Source organism: Periplaneta americana, chromosome 15 (assembly GCF_040183065.1).
Source record: "Periplaneta americana isolate PAMFEO1 chromosome 15, P.americana_PAMFEO1_priV1, whole genome shotgun sequence".
Taxonomy (NCBI): Eukaryota; Metazoa; Arthropoda; class Insecta; order Blattodea; family Blattidae; genus Periplaneta; species Periplaneta americana.
Window position 1 is genome coordinate 17775265 of NC_091131.1, and position 16327 is coordinate 17791591.

At 38.1% G+C, this 16327-nt stretch overlaps 1 protein-coding gene across 1 annotated transcript in view; it reads left to right on the top strand.

The window, feature by feature from the left end:
- Window positions 1-16327, top strand: part of LOC138714688 (soluble guanylate cyclase 89Db-like) — a 111109-nt gene that overhangs the window by 42651 nt on the left and 52131 nt on the right. The window lies entirely within an intron of this gene.

Here is a 16327-nt window from a genome sequence, read left to right on the forward strand (position 1 = left end):
ATTGTTCTTACATTTATGGAAAGTAAGAAAACTTTGCCTCTGAAAGAGGCAAAACCTTTAATTTCTCTCTCATATAAAAATCTAAAAGCAGTGCTATGTATCCATTTGGGTGGCATAAATGTGCGCAGAATTATATGAAGTGTTCAGAACCATAGTGGGCCAAGCGCCATTTACTAAAACCGTAGAAAACAAGGGTTAAAGTGAAGATATTACCATAATTCAATGGGAACATATAGCAAGTAATATAAAGTATACACATTAAAACTAAATGTATGTCAATCTTCATTAAACTATGGTATTGACTTAACTTTAATTCTTCTTTCTCTGTTTTTAATAAATGGCGCTTGGCCCACTATGGCTCTGAACCCTTCATATCATCCTTCACCGTAAGAATTTCTGTGGAAAAATCACTTAATTCATGATGCCACGTAACTGATTGATACACAAGGAGTGGTCGTCCCTCCCCAAGGTGGGGAGGAGATGCTACAGGTAACCCAACGCCGTAAATCGATTCTCTCCAATAGCGTTAAAGTGGGAGAACAGCTGGCCCGGGAAAAACGAAGTCTGTTCGGCTCCACCCGACGGAGGGTGAGATTTACGAACCGCACGGAAAACTGTCTACGTTGTGCGCGAGGTCAGGAGTATGAGTCCTGAAATTACGGAAGGCTCAAAGTACCGGGTTTGGAACCCGACTAAACATGTACACAGGGGCGACCCGTCCTTATGGGCTACAGTGCTACAGCACAATGATAATTTTTGCTCAAATAATGTGTTTGCAATACCACCATAGTATTTGATCTGCCATTTGACAATTTCCCGTTATTATGTTCATGACGCGTTATAGAGTGTTTAGTCTTCGCTCTTTGGTGCCTCAGGGGGTTCGTTGTGCTACTCAAAACTCTACATGAGAATGTAGACAATCAATGCGCATGTGCGAAGCTGAAATTACTGCTCTGATTGGCTATTTTTACGCGGGGAAGTGCTGTAGTCAGCTTCAGCACTACACAGCTTGGAGATTGCAAAAGTAAAGTGTAACGAAAGAATGCTTATTTGTGGAAGAACTCGGAACTATGTACAATGTATTTGGTAATTCAAATGCCCAACTGCTGCTGCCGTCTACCTGTGTTCTGAGGTTCCTCCTGAATCAGTCAGCAAGAGACGGAAAATGGAATCCCAGAAAATTGATGCCAAGGAGTATATGACCGTATAATTCAGGAAACTACTTATCGTTTCCAGTCTTTAAGCTAGCTAGACGCAACAAAATTGTTAGACAGCAAATTGTTTGACAATTTTTCTTATAATTTTCCTGAACGCGAACTTGAAGTTCCTGTCAACAGCTATACTGTACTGAACAAAAGAGTGTTAAAGACACAACTTTGAGTTCTATACGGAAGATCTGCCTTCCGGAATATAGATTGAGCTGTTCAATTGTTACAATACATAGTCTCCAACAATTCACAGGGTCCATTCTGTGAAGTAACGAAGTTGTTAAATATTTTGGTTACAACACTAATGACCACTGCTGAGCCAGAAAGATGTTTTTCTTGCTTGAAACGCATAAAAACGTTTTTAAGGAACACTATGTCCCAGGATCGCCTCACTGCTCTTGCAACACTGTCAATAGAAAAGAGTATGATGTCCAAGATGGAGGGGTTTAACACCGGGGTAAATGACAAGTTCTGCAGTAGGAAGGAACGTTGTATGGACTCCATATTTCGTCACTAGGCGAGTCTCAAATTAACATAAATGCATATAAGTGTATACAGTAGGCCGATATATAGATTGTAGCACACTCATTATTTTGACCACCAGCCGCTACTGCATGTACGGTGTCTAATATAAAATATGACGTCGTGCTACCTTTTTTAAACATTCCTTTCAGATTATCCTTTTCTCTCTCCATCAATTTTCTACTGATCAAATATTATCAAACTCGTCACGTCCAGTGCTATGAAGTAACGGTTAGCGGGTCTAGAACAGTTCGTAACCGGAAATTTCGTCACCGTTATAGTTTGTCACCTATTTTTCGTCATTAGTTTTTTGGTTATCGAATACATTTTATCATGCCTTTTGTCACTGAGGAGATTTTGTCACCGAAGATATTTCGTCATCATATATATTTTGTCATCACTTTTTGGATACTGAGAGGATTTCGTCACCAAAATAATACAGAAAATTACATTTAGGCTGTTTTTATTATGAGTCTAAAACCATCACTGTATAATTATTTTAATGCTCTGTATTAACATGGATTTTGAAGTTCCATACATTCATCCTGTTTTATGGAATTCCAACCAAAATTTCCACTGTAGTTGTGACCTATGGCACGTAGGAAACCAAGAATGTTATCTTCTGTTCTATAGGCTTCATACCCATTGACAATTCGTGCAATTATGTTATCTAAGGACGTGCATTTCTTCTTTTTTCTGGGTGGAGACTGATCTGCTTCTAATTTCTCAATGTCCTGATGTATCCTTGCAGTATCCTCCTTTAGCAACTGAAGGACATGGTAAAAGAAGGAATGTGCTTTGCCTATTAAAGTATTAAGACGTCAATACAATTCTTCGCAAATATTTATTACTCTGGGCAGGTTTTCTCTGGTACGAATGTAACAATTCCATGTATCTGGAGGGAACATGGGCTGCTGCCATCTCTGGCACGTAAGCAATACATGTGTTAGGGGAGGCAGAGGTGAATATTTCAAAATCCACAAAATTTATCCGATTTGTTTGAAATTGATCATGGATACTAAGTATGTTATTAGTAATGGACATACCAAGTTTCAACTTTCTAAGTACAATAGTTCTGTAAATATTAATAATTTTATAAAACTTTATATCGTTTGATATAAAATACTCCCTGCACCATATTGTAAGAAATTTTCAATATTTCTTTTTATTTATATGTTCAGAGAAGGTATATAAATAATGATAAGTATTAGTTTATTATGGGAATAATATAGTAATACAGTTATCTTGGTTTTAATTTCATACTTTTAAAGGGCACAAAATCAAAAACTAATATCGGAATATGAAAATAAAGATAATAAAAAATAAATTTTCATTTTTTATTATCCCCTTAAGTGCGTAGCAGAATCTCGGAAATAGAGAAGACTCGACTTAGTCTCGTCTTTAACTTTTTCTCGATTCTGTTATAATGCACTTACCACGCTTGTATCCTAATTGTCGTACTCATTTTTTTCTCTTGTTCATCTGTTGACTGTATTATTGTTAAGTCGTTGGGATTGCATATTTCTCCTTAATAGGAGAATAATTTAAATTCTACAGATTTTGGCCCGATTGCTCCATTGTTTTTTTTTTCGGAAAATTTCACGTGATTTTGAGTATCTATCTACATGATCTCCTTTCAATTTAAAATTTTGAAAGTTGCATTCAAAGTGGCGTTTTTTGAGATAGCTGAGAGCTAGAATCGAATGTGTCACTTGGTAGAGCATTTGGTCTTACAATTACACCTATAGTAATCAAAAATCAAGCACATGGAAGATATTTATATGGTTCCAAACTTTTGATTCACCCTATTTTATTTCGTAATATATTAAATATAGACAAAACTATTAATAACTAAAGGTTTACTTTGTAAATAATAATGCAAACCTTCTCCAAATGTTTTAGGAGCAAAGATATTTTACTATTGAAAAATTTCATATTTTCATATTTTTACAAAATAAATATAATGTTTTGGCAAAATTTTTCTCCATATTATTCCAGCCTCTACTTATAACCTTCCGTAAAGTTAGAATTCTCGTTCTCAGAATCTACTGGCAAGCATGTTACAACCTCTGTTAAATAGATAGATGGATAGATAGATGGATTTATTGAGTAATATTACACATTCAAATTTTATATTATCATAATTTTGTCTAATCCAATGCACGGGTCTTCTGACCGTACGTGCTTTGTACCCGAAACAAGTTCTCCTTTGTAGGTTCCCCCCCCCCACCTATGATTACATCCAACTACTCTCTACAGGAACACACAAATTAAAATGGAAATGACACAATAAAACACATTATATAATATATCCTAACCTAAAAGACATAAAAGTGTACAGTTGGGTGGATACTATTATCCCTTCCTCAGTTCGCGTTGCAAACTTCGACAGCTGCAGTTCTAATCTTTCTCGCCTTCAAGAGGAACAATCCAGTCTTTTGTTCCCATTCTCTATTCCCCATGAGGACAAGACATGGAAGCGAACTCCTACTCTGACTTAGCATCGAGGGTGGTAAATATTTTCTCCGTACAAGTTCCAATTCAACACACAGTAATAAAATATGCATATAGGAATCCTTTTCTTTGCAAAGCGGACAAAGACGCTTCCCTTCTTCGTTGACAATTTTATTACCCTTCCATGCCCTCCAATCTTAGCCACGCTAAACCTGCTCTGCTGTCCTTATTACAAGAATTTATGTAGTCACACCTCCCCCAGTTAAGCATGAGCTCTCTGTTAAATACATAACTACTTATCTAATGCCCAAAGACCTGGCGGTGAAACTTCAGACCTTCGGCGGACGTTGTAGTAGTTGCGGTAAGGCCCTCGCACCTGGCCGGCATGGCAGGCCCTGACAACGCGCGGGCATTGTTTTCCGCAGAGGTCGCGTTGCGACGTGCGAAACGTGAGCTTCCAAAAGCAGAGACGTCCTTGCTAGCCCCGGCTGCTTACACGTTCCAGCGTGATGGCGGGTGTGATCGAGAGACGTTGTCAATAAAGAATGCTGTGCGTAATATTAATCTGTTAGTGTTGATATACAAGGCTTAATTACGCAATAAGATATACTTTTTATTACAAAGTTTAGGAACTGAACACTTTATTTGGCTAAATTTTATTTGAGTATATTACTCAGGAGTCTGCTGCATTACATGCAACGGTCTTAAGGTAGAGATTTAGTCTTGATTGTAAGAAGACATCTCCTCCAACGCCTCAATAACACAGAAGTGGCACACTTTTCTCAACATGAATTTTAATCGTTTCGTAATAATTCAGTTTCTTGAACATACTGCGATGATGTCACAGTTTATAATTTAGGAACGACTCTACTGGGTGTTCATTTCAAAGTGTGTCATGACGTCACTGTTGTTGGGTCACCGATTTGAAGCGAGTTTCAGCTTATATGTCAGAGAAGTTGCCTATTATTTAAGGCGTTCTTCAATCTGAACTTGAGAACGTGTACTGTATAACTTGAACGTCGTAGCAACAGATGGCGGTCTGTACGGTCTGTGTGCTACCATAACCTCTTCCGAACTGTGTTTTGCGCCGGCAAGTCGTACGCAGGGTATTTGTTATCATCGGTTGCGTACGGTAACATTCCACAACACAAATCAAATGCTCCGTGTCCATGTTGACCGTCGAAGTTAATGTCAACAAATACGTAAGTAATCGTCTTAACCCTCTCCCCATATCTCGACAGTACGTATTTCCAAACAGTTCACATTCCTGCCACTACCGGCGTTACCGTACGTATCGGTACGTATTCTTCAGAATGAACGCCGTACTTGCTAGGCAATTTCTCTGCCTCATAGGTTATACACCTCTGCGGAAGTGTAGGAAGATTGAATTCTCTAGGCTCATCGGCTAGCCACATGACGGCATACAGCGAGCCATGACACACTTTGAACTGAACATCCAGTAGAATAAAGGTAAGTAGCTTAAGGGAGCTCATATACTGGGTGTTCATTTCAAAGTGTGTCATGACGTCACTGTTGTAAGTCAGCGATTTGGAGCGAGTTTCAGATTTTATGTCAGAGATGTTGCCTATTAATGAAGGCATTCAATCTGAACTTGAGAACATGTACGGTATAACTTGAACGTCGTAGCAACAGATGGCGGTCTGTACGGTCTGTGTGCTACCATAACCTCTTTTCAACTGTGTTTTGCGCGGGAAAGTCGTACGCAGGGTATTTGTTATCATCGGTTGCGTACGGCAACATTCCACATTAAAAATCAAATGCTCCGTGTCCATGTTGACCAACCAAGTTAATGTCAACAAATACGTAAGTAATCGTCTTAACCCTCTCCCCATATCCCGACAGTAAGAAAAAATTCACCTCAGTACGTGTTTCCAAACAGTACACATTCCTGCCACTACAGGCGTTACCGTACGTATCGGTAAGTAATGTACTCTTCAGAATGAACGCCGTACTTGCTAGGCAACTTCTCTGGCACATAAGTAATACGCCTCTGCGGAAGTGTAGGAAGATTGAATTCTCTAGGCTCATCGACTAGCCATATGACGGCAAATAGCAAGTCATGACACACTTTGAACTGAACACGCAATAGTAGCGGTGTAAACCTTTCACAAAATTTTAAATATCTCAGAAATAATACAGTGGATCTTCCTCATTTTTTGTACACAAAGAAGTGGTATTTGGGCCTCTCATTTGGTATCAACAAATTTATAATTATCTTACTAGTTTATTATTTTTATTTACACAATTTAAAGGAAATAATTTGCTGCTACATAAAATGAAAAAAACATAGTATCTCTCCAAAAACTTTTCAGATTCTAAGTTTGTTTTTCATTTCAGACTCCAGAAATGCAGTGTTAGAGGATGAACCACAGTCATTATCCTAGGTTATAAAGTTTATGAATTATTACATTTTTTTATTCTGTCATAAGGAAAAAAGTAATTTTTATTTTACATTATCTACTTAAAATTTATGAAATTGTGATTATATCTCTATGAAAGTAGTTCATCCTCTACAGTTTGAATGGCTACAGATTTGCTGAAAATTTGAAACAGTTTGGACAATTAGCTCAAGAGATATCATGTTTTAGTTTAAAAAGGAGCAGCAAATTATTTGCCTCAAATTGTGTAAATAAAAATAATAAACTAATACGATAATTATAAATTTGTTGATGCCAAATGAGAGGCCCAAATGCAATTTATTTCTGTACAAAAAATGAGACAAGTCCACTGAATATCTCTGAAATATTTAAAATTTTGTGAATGGTTTACAATCTACATCACAGCTACTGTATCCGGCCCCTTAAAACAGTGCCGCAATGTTGCGACAATTAATCTATAGGCCTATTAATAATAAATCTGTAGCCGAAATTTTTCTGGTAATTTTCGATTTTCCAAAAATAATTGATCCTAACATATATAATTAACCACCCTGTAACCGAAAATCGCATTTTTGAAATTTTTGTTTGTATGTCTGTCTGCATGTTTGTTACCTTTTCACGCGATAATGGCTGAACCGATTTATATGAAAATTGGAATATAAATTAAGTTCGTTGTAACTTAGATTTTAGGCTATATGGCATTCAAAATACTTTATTTAAAAGGGGGGTTATAAGGTGGTCTGAATTAAATAAATCGACATATCTCGCTTATTATTGATTTTTGTGAAAAATGTTACATAACAAAAGTTTCTTTAAAAATGATTTCCGATAAGTTTTAATCTTTACAAAATTTTGATAGGACTGATATTTAATGAGATAAATGAGTTTTAAAATTAAAATAACGCCATCTAAGACGGTGCAATGAATTAAGAACAAATGACTTCGTCTATAAGGGGCCTTGGACAACAACAATCGAAATAGGGGCCTTGGACATCAACAATCGAAAGCTGTTAAACATAGCCCACAGAGAATGTTTCTGTGTTTTTATGAAGTAATATCAGAAGCTAAATTAACCGATTTGTATAATTAATTATTATTTCACCAATGGAAAGTGTAGTTTCTCTAGATGGACATAATGCTATAATGTTATTACAGTAACGTCTGAGTAAATCGAGGACAGGTAAGATTAAAATAGCTTCTTATGCACAGAAAATCTGATAGGCTATTTTGTACATTTGTTTTCTGTATTTCTTAAAATAATATTTATGTACACCCATTTTAATCTCAGAGAATTAACGAACAACGAGAGTGTATTGATTTAGTATGCAGTAATAGTACGTTAGCTTAGCAATCCATTATTCTATAATTCAAATTTTAACTATGCTCAATTGAATCGTGTTAAAATACATAAAATATATATGCAATAAATGCAATGCAAAAAAATTGGGTAATGAGCGAAGCAGATTATCTTGCGCTGTTGTAAAAGTTGTTCCCTGGATCAAACGTCCTATTTTAATTATGTAATTATTTTATATTTATTTCTAACAGGTGCAGCGGAGCGCACGGGTACGGCTAGTGTACAACTAAAACTTAGTAGGAGGAAGAAGAATGATTGCATAAGATTTACTGATGATAATTTATGGCGTTGTTAGCAGAACAGGAGATGGTACTAAAGTATTATGGAGTTCGTGGCCAGTAATATGAAAATTGTAATAATTTAGAAAAAAAAGGTAATCAGTATACTGTATAATTGTTTGATAGACTATATTAAATTTCTACATCATCTGTTGGTACAATTAATAAACTTCATTAATATTGGAAACGTATTAATAAAACATTGTTTGCTATGGCAACCTCAGTTTATAGGACAATTAAATATCACGATATGTTACCGGAGATAAATAACAGCTCTGAGTAGTATGGGATGAAGATGAATGCAAACAAAACAAAGACGATGGTTATCGGAAGAAAAATAAAGAAGGTAAAAGTGCGAATTGGAAATGAGGTAGTGGAACAAGCGGACAGCTTAAAATACTTGGGGTGTGCTATAACCAGTAACATGAGCTGCTGCCAGGAAATCAAAAGGAGGATAGCAACAGCAAAGAGACTTTTAGTAGAAAAAGGAGCATTTTCAGCATACTTACTTACTAACTTACTTACTGGCTTTTAAGGAACTCGGAGGTTCATTACCGCCCTCACATAAGCCCGCCAGCGGTCCCTATCCTGAGCAAATTTAATCCATTCTCTATCATCATATCCCACCTCCCTCAAATCCATTTTAATATTATCTTCCCACCTACGTCTCGGCCTCCCTAAAGGTCTTTTTCCCTCCGGCCTCCCAACTAACACTGTATATGCATTTCTGGATTCACCCATACGTGCTACATGCCCTGCCCATCTCAAACGTCTGGATTTTATGTTCCTAATTATGTCAGGTGAAGAATACAATGCGTGCAGTTCTGCGTTGTGTAACTTTCTCCAGTCTCCTGTAACTTCATCCCTCTTAGCCCCAAATATTTTCCTAAGCACCTTATTCTCAAACACCCTTAATCTCTGTTCCTCTCTCAAAGTGAGAGTCCAAGTTTCACAACCATACAGAACAACCGGTAATATAACTGTTTTATAAATTCTAACTTTCAAATTTTTCGACAGCAGACTGGATGATAAAAGTTTCTCAACCGAATAATAACAATTTTCAGCATATCTCTGGAAAAATAACTAAGTATGAAGTACTTTGTGTAGAGTATGGTACTGAATGGAGTAGACCTTGGACATTACGATGAAGTAAAGAGAAACGACTGGAAGCATTTGAAATGTGGATATGCAGAAGAATCGGGAGTGTGAAATGGACAGACAAAATAAGAAGTGAAGCTGTGTTGGAAAGAGTGGTTGAAGAAAGAATGATGCTGAAACTGATCAGGAATAGAAAAAGGAATTGACTGAGTCACTGGCCGAGAAGAAACTGCCTACTGGAGGATGCACTGAAAGGAGTAGTGAACGGAAGAAAAGTTTAAGGCAGAAGATAAAGTATGACAGACTACATTAATATACATGGATCATATGCGGAGACTAAGAGGAAGGCAGAAAATTGGGAAGATAGGAGAATGCTGGGTTTGCAGTGAAAAACCTGTTCTTGGGCAGAAAACTATGAATAAATGAATGAATGAATGAATGAATGAATGAATGAATGAATGAATGAATGAATGAATGAATGAATGAATGAATGAATGAATGAATGAATGAATTAGACAATCAAAATATTATCAGCAAAGAATAATAAAACCTATCAAGTAAAAATTTATGATCAACACATCATCAGCGTTAACCTGAGTTAACTGTAAGCCATTATCGTTCCTTTGTAAAATGCAGTCGTAAACTTCGGGGACTCCTACAAATACTGCATTCAACCTAAGGTAGCATACCACTTACTTACTTACTGGCTTTTAAGGAACCCGAAGGTTCATTGCCGCCCTCACATAAGCCCGCCATTGGTCCCTATCCTGAGCAAGATTAATCCAGTCTCTATCATCACTTCCCACCTCCCTCAAATCCATTTTAATATTATCTTCCCATCTACGTCTCGGCCTTCCCAAAGGTCTTTTCCCCTCTGGCCTCCCAACTAACACTCTATATGCATTTCTGGATTCGCCCATACGTGCTGCCCATCTCAAACGTCTGGATTTAATGTTCCTAATTATGTCAGGTGAAGGATATAATGCGTGCAGCTCTGCGTTGTGTAACTTTCTCCATTCTCCTGTAACTTCATCCCTTTTAGCCCCTAATATTTTCCTAAGAACCTTATTCTCAAAAACCCTCAATCTTTGTTCCTCTCTCAAATTGAGAGTCCAAGTTTCACAGCCATATAGAACAACCGCTAATATAACTATTTTATAAATTCTAACTTTCAGATTTTTTGACAGCAGACTAGATGACAAAAGTTTCTCAACCGAATAATAACACGCATTTCCCATATTTATTCTGTGTTTAATTTCCTCCCGAGCATCATTTATATTTGTTACTGTTACTCCAAGATATTTGAATTTTTCCACCTCTTCGAAGGATAAATCTCCAACTTTTATAGTTCCATTTCGTACAATATTCTGAACACGAGACATAATCATATACTTAGTCTCTTCGGGATTTACTTCCAAACCTATCGCTTTACTTGCTTCAAGTGGAATTTCCGCATTTTCCCTTATCATTTGTGGATTTTCTCCTAACATATTCACGTCATCCGCATAGACAAGCAGCTGATGTAACCCGTTCAATTCCAAACCCTGTCAGTTATCCTGAACTTTCCTAATGGCATATTCTAGAGCGAAGTTAAATAGTAAAAGTGATAGTGCATCTCCCTGCTTTAGTCCGCAGTGAATTGGAAAAATATCAGATAAAAACTGGCCTATACGGACTCTCCTATAAGTTTCACTAAGACACATTTTAATTAATCGAACTAGTTTCTTGGGAATACCAAATTCAATAAGAATACCTAAGGTAGCATAGTTTGCATATGTTTTTATTAAAATTTCTTTCTTTGCTCTCTTCCAAAATTAAAGTGTAGCCAGCAATTCCTTATTTGAAGTGGTTCTTTTTGTTTAATAGGCGAAAGTTAATTAGTTATATTTTTTTAAGGTTGGAAGCATATAGCCTATTCAGAATTTTTGGAGACGTGATTGACGGCAAAAAGCTTTCCCTGGTTTTTACATATAGGAACACAACAAAAATGATATATTTCGAGTTGTTTTAAGAGTATTTAATATACTAATACACTACGTAAATCCTCAATGTTTATATACCGGGAAACAAATGCACACGCAAAGCGCATCCCTCAAAGTACACGCGCGTGATCTGTTGGTGTTAGTTCAGGATATCCCTATAGGGATATCTTATGCGAAGTTTTACTGTTAGATGGCAGGAGCGTTCCATGCGGCACAACATGTTATAGGGCTATGTTATGTCATATGCTACAGTTGATTACGTTCTCCCGCTTGTTGGTTTTCTGTGCGTGTCAAAATTATATTTATAATTACTTTGTATAACCTAGTATAATTTAATATAATTCAGTATTTTCTTACCTTATAATTTAATTTAATTTACAATAAATAATAGCGTAAACTTGTACTGATCGATTCCACTTAAGAGATGGATGGGGAAATCTGCAGTATGCAGAATATAGATACGAATGAATTGAATATTCATTAACCTAAACGAGAAATTTGAGAACATGGTGCAGGAATAAAAAAATAAAATAAAAATAGGAACTTTGTCGAAGGTGAATATTACTGTACCTCTTTAATCATTAAGGCTGGTTCACAATAAACCGGGAACGGAAACGACAACGAGAACGAGAACGGAAATATTGTGAAAATAAATGTATTTAAATGTGAGCATTCAGAATTAACTACTGTGAACGATCACATTTAAATACATTTATTTTAACATTATTTCCGTTCTCGTTCTCGTTTCCGTTCCCGGTTTATTGTGAACCAGCCTTTACTATTGTAAGTACCGTACGCTAAAAACCGAATATGTAGCCATCAATGTGTTTTTTCTCAGGGAAGGGACTATAGAGATTGAATTCCTCGTATTTTTTTCTCTAATTGCAGAAAGATCAAATGCAATGTTTGATAAGATGATATAATATGATGCAATAGTATCACGATTATTCCTGTGTTTTGTAGGTTAAGGATATGCAGTTTTGAATATTATGTAGGATGATTTTGAAAATTTGAAGTAAAAACATGGCTTTAATAATTCGTGTACAGCACATTAAAAACTTTATTCACGAAATGGATTTCACTATGGATTATCCTGAATAATAAACATCCCAGTTAATCGAGAGTTTACTGCAGGCGTAAAATGCTGGCGTAAACTTCGAAGACTCCTAGAAGTATGAATATAATCTAAGCTAACACAGCTTGCTGTCGAGGTTGCATATGTTTTATCAAGTTTTCTATCCCCTCTTCCAAAATGAAACTGTAGCCGGAAATTTCTTACTTGAAGTAGTTATTTTTGTTTAATAGCTAGGACTTTCGAGGCGCAATTTAATTGGTTACATTTTTTTTAAGGTTTAAAGCATATATTCAAAATATTTCGGGACCTGAATGAAGACAAAAGGCTTTCCCTGGTTTTTACATATAGGAACACAACAACAGTACGTAAATCCTCAATGTTTATATACCGGAAAGCGCAAAGCGCATCCCTCAAAGTACACGTGCGCTATCTGTTGATGCTAGTTCTGGATATCCCTATTGGAGCGAGTACCCTAGCGGCCGTTTACGCAACTATCACCACCGAAGCGGTGGAAAACAGAACTATGGAACTTCCTCTTTCGTTCGGTAGACTGTTCATGTCCAAGTTGTATGTCGTGAAATACAAATTAATGAAATTGGGTAGGCCTACATCTTTTAGAATAACCCTGTACTATAAGCAAATAACGACTGTGCTTTATGGATCAAAATGTTACAGTATCAATACAGCAGCGTATGATACAGACCCGGGGTCGACTCTGCAGTTAAGCCTTAGTGTGCAAACCAAAGTGAAGGAGACAGCTAGACGCTCATTGAGTGGAACCTCTCAGAGGGCTAATCAATCATCTCTCAGATCTCCGTGAGACGAAGCGAGTGTTAACAGCACTTAGCGGGTTAGATCAATCTTGTTCCTTGTCTCAAGATGCATTCATCCACAGTGTTCTGCCCAAGGGCAGGTCTTTTTTTGCGAACCTATCATACTCCAATCTTTCCTATTTACTACCTTGCTCTTAGTCTCCGCATATGATCCATTTTCTTAATATCGGCTCTCATATGATATCTTCTTCTGCTCCGAACTCTTCTCCCGTTCACCATTCCTTCCAGTGCATCCTTCAGAAGGCAGGTTTTTTTCTCATCCAGTGACCCAGCCAATTCCTTTTTTCTCTTCCTGATCAGTTTTAGCATCATTCTTTCCTCACCCACTCTTTCCAACACAGCTTCTTTTCTTATTTCGTTTGTACACTTCACACGCTCCATTCTTCTCCATATTCAAATTACAAATGCTTCTAGTCGCTTCTTTCAATTCGTCATAATGTCCATGTTTCTTCTCCATAAAGAACTTCACTAGTCTCTTCCTTAGTTCTTTCTCCAGAGGTCAGCAGAAGATGCTCCTTTTTCTATTAAAATCTACCTTTATCATTGCTATTCTCCTTTTGACTTCCTGGCAGCAGCTCATGTTACTGCTTATAGTACACACCAAGCATTTGAAGTTGTCCACTTGCTCTACTGCCTCATTTAGAAGTCGCAAGTTTATCTTCTTTACTTTTCTTCCGATAACCATGGTCTTCGTCTATCCAAAAATTATTATTGTTTTATTGTATTGTAGACCTATTTTCATTTGCATTATTTTAAAACTTTACAACAGTGTGACTTTTGACGGCCTTCCAAATTTTACATATGCCCAGCTTAGAAATGTTTGCAAAAACAAATGTAACCATTCGCGAGAAATGAAGTAAAGTTTTTTTTTTCTCGTTTTCATAAATTTTACACAAATCTAGTCTTTCAGGTGAAGTTCCCTGTAAAGCAGATTTGAATAATTTCAAGGGAAAAATTGTTCCGGGGCCGGGTATCGATCCCGGGACCTCTGGTTGAACGTACCAGCGCTCTCCCAACTGCGCTACCCGGGAACTCCACCCGACACCATCTCATCTTTTCCCTTCATATCCACACAACTCGCGTGGGCTGACGAAACGCCAGAGACCCACATCGAGTGCACACAAACTCTGTGTGACTTGGAATTGTGGTTTTTCTGATAACGTATACAGTGATGTATATATTATGCAAATCTAGTCTTTCAGGTGAAGCTCCCTGTAAAGCAGATTTGAATAATTTCAAGGGAAAAATTGTTCCGGGGCCGGGTATCGATCACGGGACCTCTGGTTGAACGTACTAGCGCTCTCCCAACTGCGCTACCCGGGAACTCCACCCGACACCATCTCATCTTTTCCCTTCATATCCACACAACTCGCGTGGGCTGACGAAACGCCAGAGACCCACATCGAGTGCACACAAACTGTGTGTGACTTGGAATTGTGGTTTTTCTGATAACGTATACAGTGATGTATATATTATGCAAATCTAGTCTTTCAGGTGAAGCTCCCTGTAAAGCAGATTTGAATAATTTCAAGGGAAAAATTGTTCCGGGGCCGGGTATCGATCCCGGGACCTCTGGTTGAACGTACCAGCGCTCTCCCAACTGCGCTACCCGGGAACTACACCCGACACCATCTCATCTTTTCCCTTCATATCCACACAACTCGCGTGGGCTGACGAAACGCCAGAGACCCACATCGAGTGCACACAAACTCTGTGTGACTTGGAATTGTGGTTTTTCTGTTAACGTATACAGTGATGTATATATTATGCAAATCTAGTCTTTCAGGTGAAGCTCCCTGTAAAGCAGATTTGAATAATTTCGCCGGGTATCGGTCCCGGGACCTCTGGTTGAACGTACCAGCGCTCTTCCAACTGAGCTACCCGGGAACTCCACCCGAAACCGTCTCAACCATTCCCTTTATATCCACACAACTCGCGTGGGCTGACGAAATGCCAGAGACCCACATCAAGTGCACACAAACTCTGTGTGACTTGGAATTGTGGTTTTTCTGTTAACGTACACAGTGACATATATATTATGCAAATCTAGTCTTTCAGGTGAAGCTTCCTGTAAAACAGATTTGAATAATTTCGCCGGGTATCGGTCCCGGGACCTTTGGTTGAACCTACCAGCGCTCTGCCAACTGAGCTACCCTGGAACTCCACACGACACCGTCTCAACTTTTCCCTTTATATCCACACAACTCGCGTGGGCTGACGAAACGCCAGAGACCCATATCGAGTGCACACAAACTCTGTGTGACTTGGAATTGTGGTTTTTCTGTTAACGTACACAGTGACGTATATATTATGCAAATCTAGTCTTTCAGGTGAAGCTCCCTGTAAAGCAGATTTGAATAATTTCGCCGGGTATCGGTCCCGGGACCTCTGGTTGAACGTACCAGCGCTCTCCCAACTGAGCTACCCGGGAACTCCACCCAACACCGTCTCAACTTTTCCCTTTATATCCACACAACACGCGTGGGCTGACGAAACGCCAGAGACCCACATCGAGTGCACACAAACTCTGTGTGACTTGGAATTGTGGTTTTTCTGTTAGCGTACACAGTGACGTATATATTATGCAAATCTAGTCTTTCAGGTGAAGCTCCCTGTAAAGCAGATTTGAATAATTTCGCCGGGTATCGGTCCCGGGACCTCTGGTTGAACGTACCAGCGCTCTCCCAACTGAGCTACCCAGGAACTCCGCCCGACACCGTCTCAACCATTCCCTTTATATCCACACAACTCGCGTGGGCTGACGAAATGCCAGAGACCCACATCGAGTGCACACAAACTCTGTGTGACTTGGAATTGTGGTTTTTCTGTTAGCGTACACAGTGACGTATATATTATACAAATCTAGTCTTTCAGGTGAAGCTCCCTGTAAAGCAGATTTGAATAATTTCAAGGGAAAAATTGAGACGGTGACGGGTGGAGTTCCCGGGTAGCTCAGTTGGGAGAGCGATGGTACTTTAAACCAGAGGTCCCGGGATCGATACCCGGCCCCGGAACAATTTTTTGCCTTGAAATTATATAAATTTTACAGTTTGTAGAGTTTTTCTAGCAAAAGTGTATTAAAAGCATTCAGTATTAAACATTTTGATACATTATGAGCAGT